We start from the raw sequence: 21,491 nt of genomic DNA, 5'->3' as shown, positions 1-21,491 counted from the left end.
GAGAACACCACAGTACAGATGGTTGAAATATTGACATACTTTTGTCCCAAACCTCCTACTCTCTTGGCTACCTAGTCCCTCTGCCAGGAACCCAGAACCTCTCCACAGTTCAGCATCTGAGGGGTTAATGCTGGCCCTGCAAAGGGAAGAGGCAGAATTGCTGCCAGCTGGCATCTTCCACGCATCTGTTCTGGTTAGCTAGTGCGTATGCCACACTAGTTGTGAAATACCTTTGATATTTCTTCTGCCCTTTGGCAATCTGTTGGACTGAAACAAGGAATCCATGTGTAGGACCTGAAGAAAGTGTTGGCAACAACAGATAGTGAGGTGGTAGGAAGCCGGCATATCACTCTCCTAATAATTGACAGTATTTTTAAAAATGATTCTATTGGATAGTTCGACAGAGGTTCATGTTTTATTCTGTTTCCTACTATCTTTCAGGTAAAGATCTCTGATAAAGGGATTTAGAAAAATTTCAAGTACACTAGAGGGCAGTGGTCCCATATGTAGACACCTGGCAATTACCACTTCCTTTGCATTTCTTTGCCTTTCCTTTTGTGTAGGGGAGGGGAAGAGGAGTTTTCGTCACATAATACAAATGCCATTTATGTCTGAAGTATTTGATGAAAACAGAGTAGCTGCTTGGCAGCACCCTATCATTTCCTGTAGTTTCTTTTCCATCCTTCTTCCAATGACTTATCTCAGCATTAACATCTTAATAACTTTTTGCTTTTTTGAAGAAAAGGCAAAGGAGAGATAGGAAACATACTTTCCTACTTTGGGGTAGTAAGGTTTTCTCTCTTTGCATCTTTGTATTTGAAAATAAAGTCATGGATTAAGAATGAGGGAGAAAAAAGGTACAGGAATGTATTCTTGTATTTTGCATGTGCAGCGGTGTTAAAAGAACAAATTTAGAGAAATTAAATTTCACAGAGTTTAACTGAGCAAAGAATGATTCAGGAATCACTCAGCTCTCAAAACCAGAAGCAGTTCAGAGAGCTCTGCTCCATTACATGGGCAGGCAGCATTTATGGACAGGACAAAAGTCAGGTACAGAAACTTGATTGATTACAGCTTGGCATTTGCCTTATTTGAATATGGTCTGATCAGTTGGCTGCCTGTGATTGACTGAGACTTGGCTATTTGTTACAAAACTATACTCCTAAGTTGGGCTTTCAGTTAGTTTACGTGCTAAGTTAGACTGCAATTAATTACATGAGGACTCAACTGTCCTTATGTAATTCAGGCCAAATTTAGTTTGACAGAGGCAAAAGTCACTTAGATGACTGCACTGCTGCCCCCTTCTTCATGATCACCAAGGATAATTATGTTTTAGCTCACTCAGTTTTCCTCTTCTGCCCCTCTTCTAAGCAGAAGGGAGCCCTGCTTTCTGGAGGAGAGGCTAAGCTGATCTATATACACTAAAGGGATGGACTGGAGGTGAGTGGATGCGGTAGGGAGGAGAGAAGTTCCACTGCAGTTGGATAGTATAATGGATTTCAAGAGGAGAAAGCAAAGGGGCATTAAAAAGCATGTCAGTAGATTATTTGATGAAATATAAGACCTTAAATAAAGAATTGTATCTATTATTAATTACCTTTGGTTGTTGGACTGTTTCTTTGAAAGAGATAATCCTCTGAAACTAGTTTCTATGGGTTCCTGGATTTATAAAAGTTATGTATAGAATGAACTTGCAGACATTAGCATTTTCATTTGTGAGATCTACAGCAGTTGTGTTTATATATGTGTGTGTATACGTATATATGCATGTGTGTATACATATATGTATATATGTATGTGTGTATATATGTATGTGTGCATATATGTTTCTGTGTGTGTGTGTGTGTGTGTGTGTTTAGTTTATTCACCATGTTTACTCTTAGGCCCAGGTGGGAGATAAGATGCTCTTCTTCCAGTTCACCCAACTAGAGGCCTGGGTGGGAGGAAGAACACATGGACCCTCATAGCAACATTTCCTCTGCAACAAAGGGACAGGAACTCCCTCTGCATTTCTTTTGGTGTTGCTAATATTCATTGGGGATTCGCCGTACACTACATATTGTGTCACTTGTTTTGTGTAGATTATCTTGCTTAATCCTCACAACTTTGTGCTGCATATATAGGTATGATCCCCATTTACCCGTGAGAAATTGGAGGATTACAGAGGTTGCCTGGCATGAAAAAGTGAGCATGTAGCAGGCTGAGATGTGAACCCAGGTTTGTTTGACTCCACAGCTTGAGTTTGTAGCTACTCATTTATGTGCCCCAAGGGAAGGAGGGATGCTGCAGGCAGTGTCATTGGGAAATCATTTGTTCTTTGGACCCATTCTACAGGGTGCAGTGCTGTCTCACACATCTGAACTGGACATGGGTTCCTGATCTTATGCCTCTATTGGAACAGAAATGATGCCCTGACTGTTCTGGGGATAGCCTGGGACATCAACACACATGCACCCACACTGACTGGATTTTCACTTCTCTGATTTTGTATGAGACATTGTCACGGAGAGTAATTAAAACCCCCGGTGAATTTATGTTGGGGCCTCCTGACACGATTGTGCAGTTATTTATCCTTAGACAACAAGGAGGATTAGCATTAAATGCTGAGAGAAATGCATCTGCCACGTTGATGCAGTTAGAGGCATCTATCAAAGATGCATTTGGAACCCAGAGACTTCATTCTAATTGCCGAGAATGCTGGAGGCTGTTTTCAGCTAGACTTAAAAGTGAAGAGGAAAACCATTAGTAGTAAGAGAGGTGGATCCCACATTAACTTCTCAGTAGATTCTTCTGGGGCAGAGGGATAATCTCTCCCCTAGCCCTGTCCCCCTTGTATCTTTTAGGTAATAGTCTCTGTCATGGATCAGGGCAAAACCTGTCCCTAGAGACAGAAGCAGGCAGAAGGAATTAATGTGTTCCTACTATTATTCCTATGAATAACTGGTCACATTTGCTAAGTGTTTAGTACATGTAGGATATTGGTAGAAGCGCTTTGCCAGCATCATCTCATTTAATTCTCAGATGGCCAGTCCCTCTTCAAACCTAACCCTCTCCGCCCCTTCCTTTCTAATCTAACACTTATTGTGCCCATTTGTTTCTCTCAGGGGAGAGGTAAGTCGTATTTATAAGACTGGCATTTACATTAGCTCAAGAAGTGAATGTTGCCAGGTACAAAGGCAGAAAAGGATTAGCAGATCTATGAATTATGGTGTCAGTTATACTTGTATTGAGAAGAATAATCATTTGTTAGTTGTTAGATCTTATTTCATGTTTATATATGTCAAATTTATTTTTCATACTGAGGAATAATACTATTAGGTATTCCTAATATTTTTCCTAAATATTCCTCATTTTTTCCATACTGAGGTATAATACTATTAGGTTGGTGCAAAAGTAATTGTGCTTTTTGCCATTACTCTTAATGGCAAAAACTACGATTGCTTTTGCATCAACCTAATAATTATTGCTTAAAAAACCCAAATGTCAGCTGCTCTTTGTCTTTCAGTTTTCGTTTCTGTTCGTTCCAGCTCTGTTTTCTCCTCATTGCAACCCAGACTTGGAACTTAGTGATGAATCTATGATCACAAAAGAATTGGTGGGCAATATCTTAGTAAGGAAAGAGTACATAGAGGATGAGATTTATATATATATATATATATACATTTTTTATTTTTGAGACTGTCTCACTCTGTCACCCAGGCTGGAGTACAGTAGCACGACCTTGGCTCACTGCAACCTCTGCCTCCCGGGTTCAAGCGATTCTTCTGCCTCAGCCTCCCGAGTAGCTGGGACTACAGGCTCACACCACCACACCCGACAAATTTTTTATTTTTAGTAGAGATGAGGTTTCACCATGTTGGTCAGGCTGGTCTCGAACTCCTGACCTCAGGTGATCTGCCTGCCTCGGCCTCCCAAAGTGCTGGGATTACAGGCATGAGCCACTGCGCCCAGCTGAGATTTACGTTAAATGTAAATCCCACCCCCCAACACAGACATACCTCTCTTTTTATTTTATTTTATTTTATTTTTATTATTATACTTTAGGTTTTAGGGTACATGTGCACAATGTGCAGGTTTGTTACATATGTATCCATGTGCCATGTTGATTTCCTGCACCCATTAACTCGTCATTTAGCATTAGGTGTATCTCCTAATGCTATCCCTCCCCCATCCCCCCACCCCACAACAGTCCCCGGAGTGTGACGTTCCCCTTCCTGTGTCCATGTGTTCTCATTATTCAGTTCCCACCTATGAGTGAGAACATGCGGTGTTTGGTTTTTTGTCCTTGTGATAGTTTACTGAGAATGATGTTTTCCAGTTTCATCCATGTCCCTACAAAGGACGTGAACTCATCATTTTTTACGGCTGCATAGTATTCCATGGTGTCCACAACGATAGACTGGATTAAGAAAATGTGGCACATATACACCATGGAATACCATAGCTCTCTTTTCAAGCAAACAGCTTAGGAGTTTCTATTTGATACTTCTGTCCTCTAGAGATCCTCCTTTATCCCAGATCTGAAGCTTTTCTCCGTACCTTCACACCCCTCTCCCAAGCAATGCCGCTGCTTACTTACTCTTGTCTGCTTCCTTCTTTTTTGTTGGAGGGTTGCAAATTTCTCTCCTAATATTATACGTTGAAATTTAGGAACCATTTTTGTTGCTAAACATGACATTAGCATCTTATGCTTTTACCCTATGTGAATTATAAAAGCATTCCTTGCAAGGAAATGCCGCACTCTCTTTAAGAGATATTTTGGGGGAATAAAATTTTTATTTCATTATAGAAAAAGACATTATTGACAGAATCTGAAATAAGGGATCATTTACAGAATCTTGATTCTAAATAGTTGAATATAATCTACCTTAATTCAGCCATTTTATGTTTAACATAATACTGGAATAGATTCATTACCATAGAAGATTATGAAGATAACACAGAGAGTGTTAAGAATGACTGAATCCATATAGTGTAGTGAGAACTATTGAAAATTCATTATAAACTTCATATAGCACCTGCTATAGGTTGAATATGTCCCCTCCAAAATTCACATTGAAACTTAACCCCCATCGTGGTGCTATTAAGAGGTAGGGCCTTTTGGTAAGTGATAAAGTAATGAGGATTCCTTGTAAATGAGCTAGAGGGAACTAGCTTAGGCCTTTTGGCCTTCCATCTCTTCTGCTGTATGAAGAGCAGCATTTGGCCTCTCCAGAGTATACAGAAACAGGGCACCATCTGGAAGATCTTGGCCCTTGATCTTCGACTTTCCAGCCTCCAGAACTGTGAGAGTAAAATTCTGTTCTTTATAAATTATCCAGTCTCAGGTATTTTGTTATAGTAGCACAAGTGGACTAAGACAGCACCCAAATGATACATAAATAGTATGTAATGATTTCTGTTATGTGTCCTAACTTTTCTTTTGCTGTGGAACCAGAAATAACCTCTAACCAGCCAGGTAGCCTTGGTTCTGTCTCGGTTCTTCTGTGTATCCCATATTATTCTTGTGTTGTCTTGATTCATACTTAAATGTGAAAAATTCGGACCGTATCACATTCAAACACATTTTTCATACCTGTGCATATTAATGGCTTTAATCTAGACAAAACATCTAATTTATAATCAAAGATATAAATAAAACCCTAATTCATGTGTTTGCTTAATGCTTGTCTGCCCCTTACTCCACACTCACTGGCATCTCAGATTACTTTTTACAATATGGTCCAGATTCCCAGCTTTCAGTTTTCCAGAGTTCAGATACATAAAGATCATGCGTCTGTTAAACCTTGTTGGCTAAAAATATTTCCAGTGAATTCAGAAAGGTAACTGTTGTATTAGAGGAGTAAAACCATGTCAGTGTTGGCTGTGGATCAAGGGTTTAAAATTTCTGTGAAATTCAACTGTGAAGTCACTCTTTTTAGAAGGAAAACACAGGTTTATGTTCTTGAAAGTCTGCGTTCACATGGATTAAACCTTGATTGGAATGGCACCATATGCTATAATACTTTCCATTAAGCAAATGACTTTCCGTTGTTCACTAAAGTAGTCAAGATTACCACCGAGACTGAAGTTTCTCTTAGCCCACAGCACTTGTGATTCTGCGTGATTGCTTAAGAGAAGCAAAAGACTTTGCAGGGAAGTCTAGGAAGCCATGTGAAAGTAAGAGTGGCTACTGGACCAGGCGCGGTGGCTCACGCTTGTAATCCCAGCACTTTGGGAGGCCGAGGCGGGCGGATCACGAGGTCAGGAGATCGAGAGCACGGTGAAACCCCGTCTCTACTAAAAATACAAAAAAAATTAGCCGGGCGTGGTGGCGGGCACCTGAAGTCCCAGCTACTCGGAGAGGCTGAGGCAGGAGAATGGCGTGAACCCGGGAGGCGGAGCTTGCAGTGAGCCAAGATTGCACCACTGCACTCCAGCCTGGGCGACAGAGCGAGACTCCGTCTCAAAAAAAAAAAAAAAAGAAAAAGAAAGTAAGAGTGGCTACTGTCCATGAGAAAAATTTCTATTTCCAAGTTAGATTTAAGTCAGTGAAAAAAAAATACTGCAAGAAGCCCAAGTAATGAAAACAATCAGAATTTAGTACACTTCTCCAGACGGGTTTTGTTTTGAGGTTGAAAATTCAGTTTGAGCACTCTTATTGTGTGAATTACTAACATTCAGTTTGTCTTTTCAAGCGCTGCCCCTATAATATCTTTCAAAGGGTTAGGATTGGTTAGAGTTTGTGGTAAGAAGGAAACACTGGGAATTCTTTCCCAATGTTATCACACAACACCTTTCCTTCCCACTCCTCTAACTTATTTATCTCATTGTGAGTTATAAAAATGGTTCCAGGGCTGGAAGCAGTGGCTCATGCGTGTAATATAGACACTTTGAGAGGCCAAGCAGGAGGATCGCTTGAGCCCAGGAGTTTGAGACCAGCCTGGGCAACATAGTGAGACCCTGCCTTTACTGAGATTTTTTTTTTTTAATTAGCTGGGCATGGTGACATGTGCCTGTAGTCCCAGCTACTTGGAAGGTTGGGGTGGGAGGATCCCTTAAGCCCAAGATTTGAGGCTGCAGTGAGCTATGACTGCACCACTGCACTCTAGCCTGGGTGACAGAGGGGGACCCTGTCTCCAAAAAAAAAAAAAAAAAAAAATTCCAGAACTTCCTACAAAGTGAACAGTCTTCAACTTTTATTTTCCTTTTCTAATGAGGTAAGAAGGTAGGCTGAAATTAAGGAAATGAATATTTGTAGAAAATGGCAGCTCAGAGTAACAGCTGCAGGCTTGGATAGATTGCCAGTGCTGCCTTTAGATTCTCAGAAAGAAATAGAGGTAGCGTTATTCATGCCATCTATTTTCTTCTTTATATTTTCTGTATCTTTCAAATTGCCTAACATCAGAATTTATGGTTTTTATAATAGAGAAGGAAAAATCTTTAAAATCTTAGGTTTAGCCAGTATATTTTACATATGGGCATAGGGATACTGGAAGGATACTCACCAACATGAAAACAATGTTTATCTTGTGTAATTGGGGAGATTGGTAGTTTCTTCTCTTTTGCACATTTACATTTCTTAATTTTTTGCAATGAATATTATGTGTGTAATAAATAAGGATTTTTCTACAGTGAATATTATCTGCATAATTAAAAATTATATATTTTTAAAAATCATGCCCACACCAAAAGTAAATATTTGTACTATACATTTGTGTTTGTTATTCATCAACATTTTGATGTTGTTCTACTTGCCTAGCAAGTAGAAACTCCTTCCTAAATTTGGAATTGGATTTGGTGAGGTTCAGAGGCTGCCTCAGAAAGGATTCTGGGCCTCTACAGAAACCAGCAAAATCCTCGTTGCTCTCTCCTGTCCATTTGTTTCCTCCCTTGCAACACCGCAGAGGCCATACCAGGCCTGAGTTTGGAATAATAGCAAGAGTAATACTAGTAAAAATTAGATATTTAGGTAACTCCTAATACTTTCAAATCTTTCCTGGTCATTCTTCTCTGAGCCTCTAAAGAACTGAAAAGTAGATAATAAGCCAGGCATTAGTGGTCCTTTCCACACTACAGCCCAAGTGAGATTATTTATTAGAGACATTGTCTCGCTGTGGTGCCCAGGATGGAGTGCACTGGCTATTCAGAGGTGTGATCATAGTGCAGTACAACCTTGAGTTCCTGGGCTTGAGTGATCTTCCTGCTTCAGCCTCCTGAGTAGCTGAGACTGCAGGTGTGCATTACTGCTCCAGGCCCACGTGAGATTTTTGAAACAGAGAGAATTGCATTAGTCTTCTAAAGATTCATGAAAGGATTCCCAATGTGTTAAGAATATAATTTAAACTTTTCACAAGAAGTCCTACCTGATATGGCTAAGACCGCCTCTGTGACCTCATCTTTCCCATTTCCCTGTAGGAATTTGCTCTGGCCACGCTGTCCCATATACAACTCTGGATCTTGCCTCTGCCATTCAGCTTTCTTGTTTGGGAATGCTGTTCTTCCTACCACCACACTCACCACTTTCCACCCCAGAGCTGGCTCTATTTTATCCATTCTCAGCTTAAATGTCTCTTTCTCAAAGAAGCCTTTCCTGACCACCTGTTTAAGTAGATGTGTTCTCGCCTTCTCACCCACCTCTCTTCTGTATTAGTTATCTATTACAGCACAGCAAATTACCCCAAACCTTAGTGGCTTTAAACAATAAACGTTTATTGTCTCACATAGTGTCTGTGGATCAGGAATCCAGGAGTGGCTTGGCTGGGTGGTTCTGGCTCAAGGTGTCTCATGAGGTGGCAGTCAAGTCATCAGCCAGGGCTGCAGTCATCTGAAGGCCTGACCAAGGCTGGAGAATCTGCCTCCAAAGTGGCCTATTGAAACACCAGGCAAGTTAGTGCTTGGTTAGTTCCTCATGATGTGGGCCTCTCCATGGGGCTGCATGTATACCGTCATGACAGGGCAGCTGGCTTCCCTCAGAGCAAAAGAGCCAAGAGAGCAAGGCAGAGCTACAATGTCTTTTATGACCTAGCCTCCGAAGTCACGCATTGTCATTTATGCAGTATCCTATTGGTTACACAGGTCAGTCCTATTTAGCTTGGAAGAGGTCTGTACAAGGAAATGAATACTGGGAGATGGGGATAATTGTAGGCTATCTTGGAGGCTGGTTCTTCATCTTGATCACTTAGTTTTCTAACTATTACCAATTCGTTGCTTACTTGTTTCTTGTTTGGCTCCCCTCATTCGTTAACTCGCTATCCTCTGTACCCAGCCCGGTGCCTAATATATAGTTGATGCTCAGTAAATATTTATGGAATAAGTAGGAAACTCTTATCTTTTGATAGCTGATTCTTTAAAACAGGAGGTAGAAATAGGTATAAAATCAACATTACTGGTTGATGTTGACTTTACCCAAGAAACTTTAATTGAATAATTGGATGTTTGTAGGGGGAGTTGATTTCCTCTTTATTTAATGAAACACTTTTGTTTATTTCAGTCAAGAAATTGTAAAGTGTAATTTTTGTTTTCTCATAATTGATTTCTTTTTTAAAGTAAAACTTCATAACAGATATGTCTTTTCTTCTTTTTCTGTATGATAACTTTATACAATTATGTTTCAACATATTCATGAAAAGTTTTCATGCCGAAATAAAATAAAATTGTAGTACAGCCATATTAGATAATCAGTAGGAAGGAAAAGGGTGCAGTCAAACTGCAATGGTTACATATTTACTTATAGACTTTCCCCACTAGATGGTAAAGTCAAGAAAGCCACAGGTGTGTATTCTCTATGTCCTTGTACTAAGTGTGGTCCGCAAATCAGTAGCATCCACACCACCTTGGAGCTTGTTAGAAATACAAATCATGGGCCGGGTGCGGTGGCTCATGCCTGTAATCCCAGCACTTTGGGAGCCTGAGGCGGGTGGATCACCTGAGGTCAGGAGATTGAGGCCAGCCTGACCAACAAGGTGAAACTCTGTCGCTATTAAAAATACAAAAATTAGCCAGGCGTGGTGGTGTGCACCTGTAATCCCAGCTACTTGGAAGGTTGAGGCAGGACAATTGCTTGAACCCGGGAGGTGGAGGTTGCAGTGAGCCAAGATGGCACCACTGTACTCCAGCCTGGGCAACAGAGCGAGACTTCATCTCAAAAATAAAAAATAAAAATAAAGAAATACAAATCATGGGCATCACCCCAGACCTAGTGAATCAAAATCTGCATTTTAACCAGCTCTCTGGGATTTGTATTCACTCTAAAGTTTGAGAAGCATTGCTCTTTGGTGCTTAACCAGGGCTTTGCATTTGAAGAAGTCTTGTGAACTGGAGAAATAGGGAGCATTTGCTTTTATGGAGTCAAGTTCAGGAATAAAAGACAGCATCTTCTTAGAACTGAGGTGTTTCTAATTGAGAAGCTATCTCTCAATTCTCTAATCAAGAAGACTTTAAGTTTTAACTACAGAACATCACCATCCCCCTTGGGAGTTTCCTAATGTGGGCTCCGCACTTGCCTGGTTTATGCAGTTCCTCTCAGATCCAGAAGGCCGAGCTCTGACTTAGAGTTTACTTCCTTCCTGATCGCTTTCCTCCCTGAAATTAGCAATCAGCAGAGAACCAGTTGCTTCAGGTTCCAGAAACCAAGATCTAAAAATTGGGGTCAGATGCATTACAATGGTATAACCTGGAGAATAATGCTTTTCCGTATTAAAAAAAAAAGTTTTCCTATTTATTTTACAAAGAAAACTTGGTTTTTAGACTCAGCTATAGAAAAGATATTTTGGTTTTATTTCTAGACTTCAAATTAAAAATAGAAATTCTATATTTTCAGATTTCAGTAGAAATAGAAATTGCTTATTATCCTTGTTTCTGTTTTCATTCCTTTATATTTAGCATTTTCAGTTGCTCTGAGGATATTTCACTAAAACAGCAAAATGATTACTGAACCACAAGTGTGTAGTGGAATATTGTTTGATGCGTATGCTTTTCCTTTTACATAAAAATGTACCTTTAGAAAATTAGAACAAACAATTGTGTCAACTAAGAGAGTGTAGGCTATGCCATTGGAAATATTTGAGAAAGTATCATGAGTGTTACACTGATACTCTGCTAGAGGAAGGTGAAACAACTGGCATTCACATCAACTCTCTCTTCACATTTCCAAAATCTGGCCAAATTATATTGTATTTAAGAGCAAGATCTCACCTATATACTAATTTACCCATCATGGTTTTCATTTAGCAATGTTTTTGTGCCAGTCACTGTGCCAGGCCTTAGGATTGCAAAAAGGAATGTTTAATATGTGAGGATATCACCTTTTTTGGAAGCAATAGTTTGGCCAAGGAACTCTGCTAATAATTAAACCAGTTGCTGGTTCCTGAAAATTTTAAGAGGTGAGTAGTATGCTTTCCTAATTCTAAAATAAACATGTATTTCCTCAGAAGTCTAAATATTTGGAACATGTAGAGGGCCTGTAGGTTATCACCCTGCTTTGCCAGTTAATACTGTGTTCCTCCCAAGATGACATTTAAACAGCCTTTTTTTTTTTTTTTTTTTTTTTTTTTTGCAATGAGTCTGGTGCATTTTCTTAAACAGTCTTGGGTACAATGTTATCACCATTTGAAAATCTGTTTCCTGACGTGAATCTGAATTTGCATTTCTTTCAGTTTCTATGTATTTGCCACTTAGGATCCCTTACCCTCTCTGCTACTGAAATTCAGTTTTTTAAAAACAAACAACTAATGTGTGTGTGTGTGTCTGTGTGTGTGTGTGTGTGTACTTGAATGCATGAATGTGGGTTTTTTCTGGGCAGACAGAGTACACGCTATTAAAAAAGCCAGGATACTGGTTGAATTTTTGCAAAAGTTTATATACACTAATAAGCATACTAGTGAGTCAAATTATAGAAGATTAGGAAATAAAATATCTTTGAAATAAGAATGTACAAGTATCTTTTTATCATTCTGTTTGACACATGGAGTTGGGTTTCAGTATTTTATGGTGATGATCTTGGTACTGTAATAGCCATGCTGTCGTTCTGTGTTTTTAAATAGAAGTAAGGAGAAGCCCAGGATAAAATTATGCTAAGAAATAACTTTGGGGCCTCATGTGGCCATTGGGGTTTGCCCAGGAGTAGGCAAGGCACTAAGAACTTCCCGTCGGTCTTCTCCAAGGCAAAGTTTTCCAAGAGGGAGAGGCCTGCTGTGGCTTGCACAATGATATCCCATAGTTTATCCAGGAAGCCTGGTAAACAATATCCAGTAGTTCCTAGAGCCAACATGTTTGAATGCTGTTAGACATCAACATCGTGTAAGATTTTTAGCCCTATGCTTAATTTTGAGTTTGATCTCAGATTTGTTATATATAAAATTTAATTGAGCCATGCATGGAAACAGGCATCTAGTTTCCTTCAAGTTGAATTTTGTTTTGAAAAAAAAGATCAGATCCAATCACTCTCTTCCATCTTCCCTTGATCCAGCTCACAGAAAATGCTCAGCCAATGAGAACATGCTTTCCCAAAACAAGGCCAGCATGCCACAGGTGGAAGACGCAGTGAATACAGGTGGCACACCACATGGCATCAAATAGGACGGTATCACACAAGAATAGAATTCCCTTTATAGTTCTCTTCCAGTCCTTATGTTTACATCAAGAGAAAAGCCTCATTTGGGTGCACGAAGTTCACTAATACCTCCCTGCTTCTCAGAGCCCTCTTTACAAGGAAAAGGCAGGCCCCAGGATCAGAGCTTTGGTAAGCAACAGTATTTAGCTAGACTAAATTTACTTTTACTTTTACAGTTGCCTTCTGCTTATGCCACTGACAGTTATTTTCCATTAATAATAGTATTAAAAGGCTTGGCATAGAGGTTCACACCTATAGTCTCAGCACTTTGTGTGGCTGAGGTGGGTGAATTGCTTGAGCCCAGGAGTTTGAGACCAGCCTGGCAACATGGCAAAACTCCATCTCTGTAAAATGTACAACAAATTAGCCGGATGTGGTGGTGTGTGTCTTGTAGTTCCAGCTACTCAGAAGGCTGAGGTAGGAGGAACACTTGAGCCCAGGAGGTGGACGTTGCAGTAAGCTGAGATGACACCACTGCACTCCAGCCTGGGCAACAGAACGAGACCCTGTTTCAAAAAAATAATAAAAAAAATAGCATTATAAAATTTTCATTTTTTTTAACTTTTATTTTAAGTTCCGGAGTACACGTGCAGGTTTGTTACATAGGCAAACTTGTGTCATGGTAGTTTGTTGTACAGATTATTTCATCAGGTGTTAAGCCTAGTACCCATTAGTTGTTTTTCCTGATCCTCTCCCTCCTCCCACCCTCCACCCTCTCATAGGCCTCAGTGTGTGTTGTTCCCCTCTATGTATTCATATGTTCTCTTCACTTAGCTCCCACTTGTAAGTAACAACGTGCAGTGTTTGGTTTTCTGTTCCTGTGTTAGTTTGCTGAGGGTAATGGCCTCCAGCTCCAACCATGACCCTGCAAAGGTCGTGATCTCATTCTTTTTTATGGCTACATAGTATTCCGTGGTGTATATGTACCATTTGAAATAAACATTTTGAAGTATAAATCTATCAGTTTAGAGAATCATGTTAAGTAGATTACAGCCCAGATAGTACATAGTCTGGCAAAAGTTGTAAAGGTGATATATGAAAGACTGCCTTGGTTAGCTCTTATGTAGGCTTTGGAGTTAGTTAGACTTGGAATTTGCATCTGTGTTTGGGCACTTACTAGCTTTATGAGTTTGGGGAAGTTATTTCATCTCTGTGAGCTTTAGTTGTCTTCATCTCAAAATGGCAATAACAGTGATGTAATGTGTGTAAAATACAGTGCTTTAAAAAATGAATGTACTCAAACTGTAGCTCCTTCCCAGCTAACTAAACTCTTCAAGACTTAGTTGTATCTAATCTACACCACAAAACTCAATCCATCTCCCTACAGTGCAATATCAATAATTGGAAATCCTCTGACCTCCACCTCTTCATAATTGATTTGCTTCCTTTTTTCCTTCTTATATGATTCATAAAGCATTTAGGTCTCCCTCTGCATCTTGTGATATTTAAACTATGTGAAATCTTAAATCTGTAAGACTATAATTATGAAGGCTGTAATTATATCCTGATCACATTTTTCGTTTTGGTATTCACAAAATGGTCTGGAATTTCTGGGCCATCTGGGTGTTCTGAGGTAGCCAACTTAGTAGTATACCTTTTTCCATTTGCATCTTCATTAGCCCATCCACACTGGCATTGTTGAAGACATGTGGATTGCATTTACAATTTACATGGCCATATGCTACAATGCCATTTTTAAATTCTATTTGTGGAACGAAGGTTTTATGGAAAACATTTTGCTCCAGAATTGTGAATGTGCTTAGGAAGATCCATGTCATACATCATGACAGCTCTTTCCCTGTCATCACATGTACTCACCTCCTTGTTTGAAGTACCTTCTTTAGCACCTGGCCATAAACGTCGCTTTATGATACTATCACTCATGAAACAATTGCCGGTACACCTGTATGAATTTTAGTGATGACCCATTTGATTAAATAGGCATGGCTATTATAGTGTCATATACTCAAATAAATCTACCAATGTCCATTGTAATATAATGCAATAAACTCACTTTTCTAGCAAACTCAGAAATTGCAAGCCAAGCCCCATGTGGACCCAAGAGTCTGTTCATTTCACATATGGCCAATTCCCTGAAAGGAGATGTTTGAATATAGTTTTTTTAAGTGGGTTAGCGAACAGAAAATTTAATTCATATGCTAAAGTGTGTCAGGCAGCTGAGTTCCAGCATTCAGTTCATCATTATTTTGAACTGTGGATTTAATCAAGTTCCTTCACTGAATCTGAATGTGTGTGTTCAAAACCTGGTATCCCACTTTAAGGAAAACCCTCACCTTTTATTTCTTTTCGATAGTCCCCAGTTTTGTGAAATCTGATGAAGACAGCCAGTGAAGTGAATCTAATTTGGGTGGTTGAATAACTAAAAGGAATCAGGAAGCCTGCATAGTGTTGCTTTCATTAAAATAGCTTTGTCCAAGTAGACATTTTTCACCATACTTTCGCATCTGTTTCAGTGTCGTTTCCTTTTTGCTTTGCTTAAATTAAAAAGGAATGCTATTAAAATTAAAACTTGGTTTTAAAAATATACACACACACACAAACATATATGATCAAGTCAGTGGGTTGGGCTGAATGCTATGTTATTTGACAGATTTGCATGTCTCCTGGTGGTGGGGGAGCAGTTTGGTTTACTCTTTTTGATACAAAGCTAGCATATGTAATACAGTTATTTGTTCAGAGCTGGGCATCAGGTGTAATAGAATTACACATTGTGTTTATGAGACCCTGACTTTTATATCCCTGTAGATGTTCATTCCTTCATTTTTCAGATATAAATTAAAGGTAGAGATTGCAGATCAGATGTGCCAGGGCTCATGTGGGCTATGTGAAACATAGTTTCTCTCACTCTTGGAACTTATTGGATCATGACAGAAATATAGATGAGCTCTAGGAGAATATTCAATCCTTATGAGAATTCATTTCTGTCAAGACATGGGTAGTGGCTGTGCTAGCAGATGAGGCCTGCAAACTTCTTTCTCTTTTTCTTGGTATTTGTTTTTGGTATTTTAATTCAGTTAGCAGTGCAAAGGGTCTTAAGCAATATTATCAAGTTATAGCCTTTCAATTGTGAATATGACTTATAAGTAGACTGCTTAATATAACATATCTCTTTTTTTTTTTTTTTTTTGAGACAGAGTCTCTCTCTGTCGCCCAGGCTGGAGTGCAGTGGCATGATCTCAGCTCACTGCAACCTCTGCCTCCTGGGTTCAAGCGATTGTCCTGCCTCAGCCTCCTGAGTAGCTGGGATTACAGGCGTGTGCCAATACGCCCAGCTAATTTTTGTATTCGTAGTAGAGACCGGATTTCACCTTGTTGGTCAGGCTGGTCTCAAACTCCTGACCTCGTGATCTGCCCACCTCGGCCTCCCAAAGTGCTGGATTACAGGTGTGAGCCACCATGCCCAGCCAACATATATCTCTTGAAGGTCTACTTTGTACCTAGTTGTTTTGGGCACTTCGAAAGAAGAAATGGCCCAATCATCCCAATCTTCTGCTGTCTTTTTTTTTGAGACAGGGTCTCACTCTGTCACCCAGGCTGGAGCAGAGTGGTGTGATCATGGTGAGAGGTGACAGCCTGCTGGCAGTCCTCACAGCCCTCGCTCACTCTCAGCGCCTCCTCTGCCTGGGCTCCCACTTTGGCGGCACTTGAGGAGCGCTTCAGCCCACTGCTGCACTGTGGGAGCCCCTTTCTGGGCTGGCCAAGGCCAGAGCCGGCTCCCTCAGCTTGCAGGGAGGTGTGGAGGGAGAGGCACGAGGGGGAACCGGGGCTGCGTGCGGCGCTTGCGGGCCAGCTGGAGTTCCGGGTGGGCGTCGGCTTGGTGGGCCCCGCACTTGGAGCAGCCGGCCAGCCCTGCCGGCCCCGGGCAATGAGGGGCTTAGCACCCGGGCCAGCGGCTGCAGAGGGTGTACTGGGTCCCGCAGCAGTGCCAGCCCACGGGCACTGCGCTCAATTTCTCACCGGGCCTTAGCTGCCTTCCCGCGGGGCAGGGCTTGGGACCTGCAGCCCGCCATGCCTGAGCCTCCCACCCCCTCCATGGGCTCCTGTGTGGCCCGAGCCTCCCCGACAAGTGCCACCCCCTGCTCCACGGTGCCCAGCCCCATCGACCACCCAAGGGCTGAGGAGTGCCGGCGCATGGCGCGGGACTGGCAGGCAGCTCCACCTGCAGCCCCAGTGCGAGATCCACTGGGTGAAGCCACCTGGGCTCGAGTCTGGTGGGGACGTGGAGAACCTTTATGTCTAGCTCAGGGATTGTAAATACACCAATGGGCACTCTGTATCTAGCTCAAGGTTTGTAAACACACCAATCAACAACACCCTGTGTCTAGCTCAGGGTTTGTGAATGCACCAATGGACACTCTGTATCTAGCTACTCTGGCGGGGCCTTGGAGAACCTTTATGTCTAGCTCAGGGATTGTAAATACACCAATCGGCGCTCTGTATCTAGCTCAAGGTTTGTAAACACACCAGTCAGCACCCTGTGTCTAGCTCAGGGTTTGTGAATGCACCAGTAGCTCTGTATCTAGCTACTCTGGTGGGGCCTTGGAGAACCTTTGTGTGGACACTCTGTATCTAGCTAATCTAGTGGGGACATGGAGAACGTTTGTGTCTAGCTCAGGGATTGTAAAAGTACCAATCAGGGCCCTGTCAAAACAGACCACTTGGCTCTACCAATCAGCAGGATGTGGGTGGGGCCAGATAAGAGAATAAAAGCAGGCTGCCCGAGCCAGCAGTGGTAACCCGCTCGGGTCCCCTTCCACACTGTGGAAGCTTTGTTCTTTCGCTCTTTGCAATAAATCTTGCTGCTGCTCACTCTTTGGGTCCACGCTGCTTTATATGAGCTGTAACACTCACCGCGAAGGTCTGCAGCTTCACTCCTGAAGCCAGTGAGATCACCAGCTCACCGGAGGAACGAACAACTCCAGACGCGCCTCCTTAAGAGCTGTAACACTCACCGCGAAGGTCTGCAGCTTCACTCCTGAGCCAGCGAGACCACGAACCCACCAGAAGGAAGAAACTCCCAACACATCTGAACATCAGAAGGAGCAAACTTCGGACACATCGCCTTTAAGAACTGTAACACTCACCGCAGGTCCGTGGCTTCATTCTTGAAGTCAGTGAGACCAAGAACCCACCAATTCCAGACACAATGGCTCACTGCAGCCTCGACCTCCCGAGGCTCAGGTGACCCTCCCACCTCAGCCTCTTCAGCAGCTGGGACTACAGATGCACACCACCATGCCTTGTTTTTTGTTTTTTTTTTTAGAGATGGGGTTTTGCCATCTTGCCCAGGCTGATCTTGAACTCTTGGGCTCAAGCGATCCTCCTCCTTCAGCTTCCTGAAGTGCTAGGATTACAGATGTGAGCCACTGCGTCTGGCCTGCTGTCATTTTCTTTAAAAAGGAGCACATGGAGGGCATTTGACCCTTTTGGATGCTGCTGAAATTACTTAATGTAATTCAAACTTGACTTTCTATATTGGCTGTATGCAGCAGAACTTAGTATTAAGTTGAACTATTTTAAATTGTCAATGTCTTCTCTTTTTGTTCTATTAAAAGCAATTTCATATGTTTTAATCTAATACCTATAACTTATTGAGCACCTACTAGATACATAACTGTATTCAGTACGTAAAGAATATTCAAGTTCTAATAATAAAACAGGCAGTACCTTTGGGAACTGCTGTTGAAGAAGAGCTATGGATACTGTTAGGAATTTGGGGGTTCCCTAGCAGGCATGAAAGGATAAAAAGAATTGAGGAGCAGAGATAAATTTGGGATTTATATTTAACATCTTCTAATCTTTACCTTAAAAGCATCTCAGCCAATAGTAAGGATCACAAACTTTATTTGCAAAGAACATGAATACTGAATAGAGTTTATAATGTATTTCATCATAAAACAGTTTCTTATTTACTGATGGAGAGCAAAGCTCATTGGCAGATTAACTCTACAAATCAAGAGAATATGAGAATCAAAGGCCAAAATCCAGGATAATGGGCACAACTCTTGGAAGAGCACTAAGACCAGTCCTGCTGGACTTTTGAACTGACTTCCCAAAGTGAAGGTTATGACCCAATGGAGGCTGGGTGTAGTGGCTCACACCTGTAATCCCAGCACTTTGGGAGGTTGAGGCAGGTGGGTCAGCTGAGGTCAGGAGTTCGAGACCAGCCTAGCCAACATGGTGAAACCCTGTCTCTACTAAAAATACAAAAATTAGCTGGGCGTGGTGGTGCATGCCTGTAGTCCCAGCTACTCAGGAAGCTGAGGCAGGAGAATCGCTTGAACCCAGGAGGCAGAGGTTGCAGTAGGCCAAGATCGTGCCATTGCACTCCAGCCTGGGTGACAGAACAAGACTCCATCTCAAAAAAAAAAAAAAAAAAAATGACCCAGTGGGGTCAAAGGTGGAGAGTTCAGGGTTCCCCTGAAACTCCTTCTTGGTCCATGTCACTATGAGCACTCAGCAATAGAATATCCAGCTGCATGCTGTGTGGAGTTGAGCAAAAACAGTTCTTTCAGGTGAAGCTGCTGACACTAACAGCACTTATATGCCCTTTTCTAATTTTGAACAACTCAGGACCTGCAGGGAAATGGAATTCCCATAAAAATCTTTAAAACTGAAGGATACAGTCATCCAACCTTCATTCCCAAGTCCGTCCAAACTGTAATTAGAAAAATGAGCTCTTATTTGTCTATTCTATCATTTTAAAACTCCAATTAAAGGCAAAATGAAGCCCCGTGATTTTTAAATTATACTCTATCATTTTGCCTAGAAAATGACAGATTTTTATACAGGCCTCCCTGGGAGCTTTGAGAGAATATGGAATATCTCTTTAGAAATATAAGAATCTTTCCAGACTCTGTGGAGTCTTCCACCAGATGATGCATAAGGAACATCCCTAGTAAATAGGAACCCAAGAAAATAGCTGAAGGCTAATACTGATCTGTGACTCCTGCATTAGGAGATGGACTTCCAAAGTAGAAAGTGCCCCAGATCTCTTTTCCTTATTTGCTCCCCTCTGCCACCATATCTCCAACCCTCCTTCCTCCTCAACCACCGCTATCATATATGACAGGAACTCTCAGGCCAGAATAGGAGCCATAATTTCCTCAAGCTCATTTTGCTTTCCGTGAGTGCAGTTTGGCCTTCACAGAACTAGATGTTCCTTCTCTACACGTTTTGTTTGTTTGTTTGTTTGTTTTTTGTTTTTGAGATGGATTTTTGCTCTGTCACCACGCTGGAGTGCAGTGGCGCCATCTTGGCTCACTGCAACCTCTGCCTCCCGGGTTCAAGCGATTCTCCTGCCTCAGCCTCCTGAGTGGCTAGGATTATAGGTGTGCACCACCACACCCAGCTAATTTTTTGGTATTTTTAGTAGAGATGGGGTTTCACCATGTTGGCCAGGCTGGTCATGAACTCCTGACCACATGATTCACCCGCCTCGGCCTCCGAAAGTGCTGGGATTACAGGCATGAGCCACCATGCCCGGCCCCTTCTCTACACTTTTAAAGCACATTGCTCATATTTCTCTGGGTTAACAAGGAAGTCTCTTTTCTGTGTGTCCATTATCCCCACTAGACTGTGAGCTTATCAAGAGGAGGAATCTTGTGTTTGTGTCTCTCCAGTGCCAATCAGATTGCTTGACACAGGATCATTCATTTAATCTCTCAATCATTTCTTTATTCCCAACTGAAACCTCTCAATAAATGTTCATTGACTAAATAGATGGATAAATATCTTTTTTTCAGAACTAGATTATGAATTTTATAGGGAAATTTCAAGGTATATATATGAGAAACTCCCTACCCATTTCATAGTAAAGTAAGCATGTGAGAAGAATAACTTGTATCCATCTTAAAACCATTCAGTAGTTCTCATAGTTCTTTGGATCAAGTCTTAAACCCTTCACATCATCTACAAAGCCTTTCATTTGTTCCAATCACTGCCTATCATTCCAGCCTATTTCTTTGCATTCTCTTCTTTATCTCCATTCTCCAGCTGCATTGACCTTATAAGTAACTCAGCATCTGTACTCCTTCCCTACAGGGCCTTTGTATATGAAGCTGCTGTGACTTGAACACCTCTTTCCCCTACCCTTCACCTGGTTAGCTTCTGCATGTCTTCCAGATCTTAGGTCAGACATCTCTTCCTCAAAGAAATGTTCCTTAACCTCACTCCCCACCAGTCTATGTCAACTCTATCTGTTATATGTATTTATTTCTGTATTCCCTGTCCTTCAGAGAAGACATTGCAGTTTTATAGGTTTTTTTTGTTTTTTTTTTTTCAGACAGAGTTCTGCTCTGTTGCCCAGGCTAGAGTGCAGTGCTGTTATCTCAGCTCACTGCAACCTCTGCCTCCCAGGTTCAAGTGATTCTCCTGCCTCAGCCTCCCCATTAGCTGGGACCACAGGTGTATGCTACCACGCACAGCTAATTTTTTGTTTGTTTTTTTGAGATGGAGTCTCGCTCTGTCACCCAGGCTGGAGTGCAGTGGCATGACCTTGGCTCACTGCATCCTCGGCTCACTGCAACCTCTGCCGTACGGTTTCAAGCGATTCTCCTGCCTCGGCCTCCTGAGTAGCTGGGAATACAGGTGCCCACCACGACGCCTGGCTAATTTTTGTATTTTTAGTAGAGACAAGGTTTCAACATATTGGCCAGGCTGGTCTCGAACTCCTGACATTGTGATCTGCCCGCCTCAGCCTCCCAAAGTGCTGGGATTAGAGGCATGAGCCACTGTGCCCGGCCAGTTATTATTATTTTTTAATGATTAAGCAATGTGTCAGTTATCTGTTGCCACAACAATGTTGTGTAATTTTAAAAGACTATAAAATATCAGTGACATTCACCAATAAACGTTTATTGCTCATGTATTTGGGGTC

This window comes from Nomascus leucogenys, chromosome 2, assembly GCF_006542625.1.
Source record: "Nomascus leucogenys isolate Asia chromosome 2, Asia_NLE_v1, whole genome shotgun sequence".
Classification (NCBI taxonomy): Eukaryota; Metazoa; Chordata; class Mammalia; order Primates; family Hylobatidae; genus Nomascus; species Nomascus leucogenys.
Note: the sequence above shows the minus strand (reverse complement) of the source record.